Consider the following 7,030-nt stretch of genomic DNA (forward strand, 5'->3'; position numbering starts at 1 on the left):
ATTAGGTCTATGACATCAGGTGATTAAAGACTGACTAGCTGAATCATTTTAACCTGTATGTTGAAACAGGAGGTCAATTTTTATGGGGGACAAACACTTGTGTCTTTACAGGATTTAGAAGAACACCCTTACATCTGTCCAACATGCAGGTGAGGGCCCTGGTCCAAATTTTTCTAAGTACCTGATAGCATCCTCTCCCACCACCCCCATTTCAATATGAGACCCATTCCCTAATTTATAATGATGCTATCAGGGACTTATAATGAATGGGGGGTGAGGACACAGGACAGGGAATAAGGCTATATACATACGTTCAGGATTTGCATCAGAAAATTCTATTGCAAATCCTGATATTTTGGCAGGAAAAAACGCTGCGTAAAATAAGCATTTTTTACACGCTTCTTTGTCGTGTATTTTTTCCCACTCATTAGTATGGGTGAAATACGCTGCAAAAATGCTGCAAGAATTGACATGTTGCAGATTTTAATCTGCTACAAATCTGCAAGAAGAAAATAATAAATACAAGTCATGGAAAAAAGTGGTAGTATATGTACCCTATAGGGAATATAGATTATACGCTATCTGTACATATATATCTCTCAACTACCATTATAAGGACCACATGTGCAGCCTCCATTTTATATACAGTATGACCTTGTACCTGCCTCTTTTTTTGGATTCCCTGGTATGTATATACAGGGTTATGGTGACCCTTGGATTACTTGATGACCACTCCGATACGTGTGTGTGTGTTATATACTTTTGTATTAGGGACAGCCTTGCATTGGATCATTTCTTTCTAACTATTCAGGCATATGTACAGGACTCTGCGGGTATTACAGTTAGGTCCATATATATTTGGACAGAGACAACATTTTTCTAATTTTGGTTCTAGACATTACCACAATGAATTTTAAACAAAACAATTCAGATGCAGTTGAAGATCAGACTTTCAGCTTTCATTTGAGGGTATCCACATTAAAATTGGATGAAGGGTTTAGGAGTTTCAGCTCCTTAACATGTGCCACCCTGTTTTTAAAGGGACCAAAAGTAATTGGACAATTGACTCCAAGGCTATTTCATGGACAGGTGTGGGCAATCCCTTCGTTATGTCATTCTCAATTAAGTAGATAAAAGGCCTGGAGTTGATTTGAGGTGTGGTGCTTGCATTTGGAAACTTTTGGTGTGAAGTAAACATGCGGTCAAAGGAGTGCTCCATGCAGGTGAAACAAGCCATCCTTAAGCTGCAAAAACAGAAAAATCCCATCCGAAAAATTGCTACAATATTAGGAGTGGCAAAATCTACAGTTTGGTACATCCTGAGAAAGAAAGAAAGCACTGGTGAACTCATCAATGCAAAAAAACCTGGGCGCCCACGGAAGACAACAGTGGTGGATGATCGCAGAATAATCTCCATGGTGAAAAGAAATCCCTTCACAACAGCCAACCAAGTGAACAACACTCTCCAGGAAGTAGGCATATCAATATCCAAATCTACCATAAAGAGAAGACTGCATGAAAGTAAATACAGAGGGTTCACTACACGGTACAAGCCACTCATAAGCATCAAGAATAAAAAGGCTAGACTGGACTTTGCTAAAAAACATATAAAAAAGCCAGCACAGTTCTGGAAGAACATTCTTTGGACAGATGAAACCAAGATCAACCTCTACCAGAATGATGGAAAGAGAAAAGTATGGCGAAGGCGTGGTACAGCTCATGATCCAAAGCATACCACATCATCTGTAAAACATGGCGGAGGCAGTGTGATGGCTTGGGCATACATGGCTGCCAGTGTCACTGGGTCACTAGTGTTTATTGATGATGTGACACAGGACAGAAGCAGCCGAATGAATTCTGATGTATTCAGAGCCATACTGTGTGCTCAGATCCAGCCAAATGCAGCCAAACTGATTGGTCGTCATTTCATACTACAGATGGACAATGACCCAAAACATAAAGCCAAAGCAACCCAGGAGTTTAATAAAGCAAAGAAGTGGAATATTCTTGAATTGGCTAGTCAGTCACCTGATCTCAACCCAATTGAGCATGCATTTCACTTGTTAAAGACTAAACTTCAGACAGAAAGGCCCACAAACAAACAGCAACTGAAAATCACCACAGTGAAGGCCTGGCAGAGCATCAAAAAGGAGAAAACCCAGCGTCTGGTGATGTCCATGAGTTCAAGACTTCAGGCAGTCATTGCCAACAAAGGTTTTTCAACCAAGTACTAGAAATTAACATTTTATTTACAATTATTTAATCTGTCCAATTACTTTTGGTCCCTTTAAAAACAGGGTGGCACATGTTAAGGAGCTGAAACTCCTAAACCATTCATCCAATTTTAATTTGGATACCCTCAAATGAAAGCTGAAAGTCTGAACTTCAACTGCATCTGAATTGTTTTGTTTAAAATTCATTGTGGTAATGTCTAGAACCAAAATTAGAAAAATGTTGTCTCTGTCCAAATATATATGGACCTAACTGTACATCTACTTACATAGTATCTATTGTTTGATTATAATTCCCTATTTGTCATTTGTACCGCTTACCTGGCAGATATTGGGTATATATACAGTATACATATAATCTTATGGTAGCTGCTGCGTGGTACGACCCTTATGGTTTTGACCATCTGCACTGTGCACTTTATTCCCCTTTGTGCTTGTTATAATTGTCTAATAAAATTTGGATTTATTTGTGTAAATACTAGTGGCCTCTTTTCATCATTTTTTCTGGTTTGTTTTTTTAAGAAGAAAATAAGCAGTGTGTGTATGCTATTTCAGATAACTCATTCTCTTTGCTTGTACTGTAAAATGTTGCATTATTTTCCTCAAAAAATCCATGCTTAAAAAAATTCCACAATAACGCAACATGTGCACAAAGCCTTCAAATGAATTGGGGGAAGAAAAGTCATAGTGAATAATTTATAATTATATTTAAAGGGAGGCACAGCACTGGCTTATCACTTTATATTTTGAATGGTGCATGGCTAATATACTGTATATTAATGGTGGGGTACATATTTGTATTCAGGGACGCAGTGCAGGGGATTTTTTATTCAGGAGACAAATGTATATATACAATATGTGTAACCTTGTTATTTTCAGGGAAGAAAAAGGAGAGAAAAGTGCTCCCTGTGTGAATCGGCAATCGCATGGGACAAGTGAAGGATTCTTCTGATCAGCTGGCGCACCTCCCATCAACTCCCCGCTCTCACTTGGCAGGAGCTACACCACTGTACTAAAAAACCACAGTCTTGGAGGAGGTGTATGACAGGTGGCTTCCCCTATAAGCTGCTGCACCGACCACTGGCTCCACACCCTCCTGGGTCAGACCTGGAGATAGAATTCAGGGGGAAAAAGGAAAACAAAGGTGGATGATATGTTCCAGACACTGTGATGGAGGACTTATTCACTTATTCAACCTATTCATAAGATGAAATGTTTAATGGCACTATGCAATTGCATGCACCTGATGAAGGAGATGGATCGTTCCTGAAACGTGTAGTGCCATTAAACGTCTCATCTTGTGACTAGGCTGGCCTCCTCCATCACAGTGCCTGGAAAATATCCACCCTCTTATTTTTCCTTTTTCATTCTGACTTGTTATTTTCAGGGCTGCATTGTCAGTGTGACAAAACAAGTCACGACTGGAAGATGTCAACATGAAGGTCTGACCAGATGGAGAAGAAACAACTGGAAAATGAGTTATCAGAAGAGACATCAGCATTCACTGGATGAAAATATTTATTCTGTATCTATACTGTGCGTCTTGGAACGATACTATTATTTGTAAAACAACCTCCCTTAGTCCCCATTCTCACATTCATATGAAAGGTCTGTGTGCTTCCCGATTTTTTTATTGGAAGGCACACAGACTGAGAGTTTCATAGATCCATTCACATATCTGTGAAAATTAGGGATCTGAGAATGAAATTTGCGAGACTTAGAGCATGTCAATTTCTGATCCAATTTTGAGGATCAATATAGGACATACTCAATAGATCTCTGTAATGTCCGAGGAAAAGATTGGCAACAAACTGAGACTTCACACCAATACAGGAACGTAGCCTTATTATGTAGTAATATACTTTTGTATATACAGTATATCACAAAAGTTAGTACACCCCTCCCATTTTTGTAAATATTTTATTATATCTTTTCATGTGACAACACTGAAGATATGAAACTTGGATACAATGTAAAGTAGTCAGTGTAAAGCTTGTATAACAGTGTAAATTTGGGGTGCTCTCTAAATGACTCAACACACAGCCATTAATATATAAACCTCTGGCAACAAAAGTGAGTACACCCCTAAGAGAAAATGGCCAAATTGTGCCCAATTAGCCATTTTCTGTCTCTGGTGTCATGTGACTCAATAATATTACAAAGTCTCAAGTGTGAATGGAAAGTATGTGTGTTAAATTTGGTGATATCGCTCTCACACTCTCTCATACTGGTCACTAGAAGTTCAACATGGCACCTCATGGCAAAGAACTCCCTGAGGATCTGAATAATTGTTGCTCTACATAAAGATGGCTTAGGCTATATGAAGATTGCCAACACCCTGAAACTGAGCTGCAGCACGGTGGCCAAGACCATACAGTGGTTAAACACAGGTTCCACTAAGAACTGGCCTCGCCATAGTCTACCAAAGAAGTTGAGTGCATGTGTTCGGCATCATATCCAGAGGTTGTCTTTTAAAAATAGACATGTAAGTGTTGCCAGCATTGCTGCAGAGGATAAAGGGGTGGGGGTTTAGCCTGTCAGTGCTCAGACCATACGCCGCATACTGCATCAAATTGGTTTGCATGGCTGGCATCCCAGATGGAAGCCTCTTGTAAAGATGATGCACAAGAAAGCCTGCAAACAGTTTACTGAAGGCAAGTAGACTAAGGAGATGGATTACTAGAACCATGTCTTGTGGTCTAATGAGACCAAGATAAACTTATTTGGTTCAGATAGTGTCAAGTGTGTGAGTTGGTAACCAGATGAGGAGTACAAAGACACGCGAGTCTTGCCTACAGTCAAGCATGGTGGTGGGAGTATCATTGTTTTAGGTTGCATGAGTGCTGGTGGCTATGGGGAGCTACAGTTCATTGAGGGAACCAAGTACTGTTACATACTGAAGCAAAGCATGATCCTCTCCCTTAGGAAACTGGGCCGCAGGGCAGTATGCCAACATGATAGCGACCCCAAACACAACTCCAAGACAACCACTGCCTTGCTAAACAAAACTGAGTGTAAAGGTGCTGGACTGGCCAAGCATTGAGCATCTGTGGAGTATCCTCAGATGGAAGGGGAAGGAGCGCAAGGTCTCTAACCTCCATCAGCTCTGTGATGTCATCATGGAGAAGTGGAAGAGTATTCCAGTGGCAACCAGTGAAATTCTAGTGAACTCCATTCCCAAGAGAGTTAAGGCAGTGCTTGAAATTAATCTTAGATACACAAAATATTGACACTTTGTGCACAATTTGGACATTTTCACTTAGGGGTGTACTCACTTTTGTTGCCAGTGGTTTAGACATCAATGGCTGTGTGTTGAATTATTTAGAGGGTACACCAAGCTTATACTGTTACACCAGCTGTATACTTACTACTTTACATTGCATCAACGTGTCCTATCTTCAGGGTTGTCCCATGAAAAGATATAATAAAATATTTACAAAAATGTGAGGTGTGTACTCTCTTTTGTGATGTACTGTGGTGTACTTTATTATTATATATAGTGCCATCCGTTAGTATGTAGTGTTTGTTTTTATATATAGAGCCATCCTTAATGGCATAATTTCCTTTTTTATTATGTATAACTTATTACGTAGCATCCACTCTAGTTATGTACAGGATGGTGCCATCCCTTATTATATATAGCGTTCTCTGTTCTTGTGTACAGCACCATCCCATTATACCATATTATTATCTCTTGTTATATATAGCACTGTCCCTTACATAGCATATTGTTGGTATTTTGTTAATCACAGTGCCCTCTCTTTATTACATAAAGTTCTCTCTTGTTAGGTACAAAATGACTGCTGATGGAGCAGCCGGTGATAAGGAAACCAGTCCATCAGCCTCCTCCATCAAAAAAGAAGCGTTACCGTGCTCCAGCAGCCGTCATTTCATTATATATCTAGCAAAAGAGGACGCTATGAAATAACGATACAGTGCTATAAAAAATAAAAACAACAAGAAAATCTGATATGAAGGGAATGGTGCAGAATATAACAAGAGAGGTACTATGTGATAAGAGGCAGTAATGTACAGTACAGACCAAAAGTTTGGACACACCTTCTCATTTAAAGATTTTTCTGTATTTTCATGACTATGAAAATTGTACATGCACACTGAAGGCATCAAAACTATGAATTAACACATGTGGAATTATATACTTAACAAAAAAGTGTGAAACAACTGAAAATATGTCTTATATTCTAGGTTCTTCAAAGTAGCCACCTTTTGCTTTGATGACTGCTTTGCACACTCTTGGCATTCTCTTGATGAGCTTCAAGAGGTAGTCACCGGAAATGGTTTTCACTTCACAAGTGTGCCCTGTCAGGTTTAATAAGTGGGATTTCTTGCCTTATAAATGGGGTTGGGACCATCAGTTGTGTTGTGCAGAAGGCAGGTGGATACACAGCTGATAGTCTTACTGAATAGACTGTTAGAATTTGTATTATGGCAAGAAAAAAGCAGGTAAGTAAAGAAAAACGAGTGGCCATCATTACTTTAAGAAAAGAAGGTCAGTCAATCCGAAAAATTGGGCAAACTTTGAAAGTGTTCCCAAGTGCAGTTGCAAAAACCATCAAGCGCTACAAAGAAACTGGCTCACATGAGGACCGTCCAAGGTAAGGAAGACCAAGAGTCACCTCTGCTTCTGAGGATAAGTTTATCCAAGTCACCAGCCTCAGAAATCGCAGGTTGACAGCAGCTCAGATTAGAGACCAGGTCAATGCCACACAGAGTTCTAGCAGCAGACACATCTCTACACCAACTGTTAAGAGGAGACTTTGTGCAGCAGGCCTTCATGG

The sequence above is a fragment of the Phyllobates terribilis genome, unplaced genomic scaffold, assembly GCF_046119375.1.
Source record: "Phyllobates terribilis strain yellow unplaced genomic scaffold, ASM4611937v1 Scaffold_11__3_contigs__length_659146591, whole genome shotgun sequence".
Classification (NCBI taxonomy): domain Eukaryota; kingdom Metazoa; phylum Chordata; class Amphibia; order Anura; family Dendrobatidae; genus Phyllobates; species Phyllobates terribilis.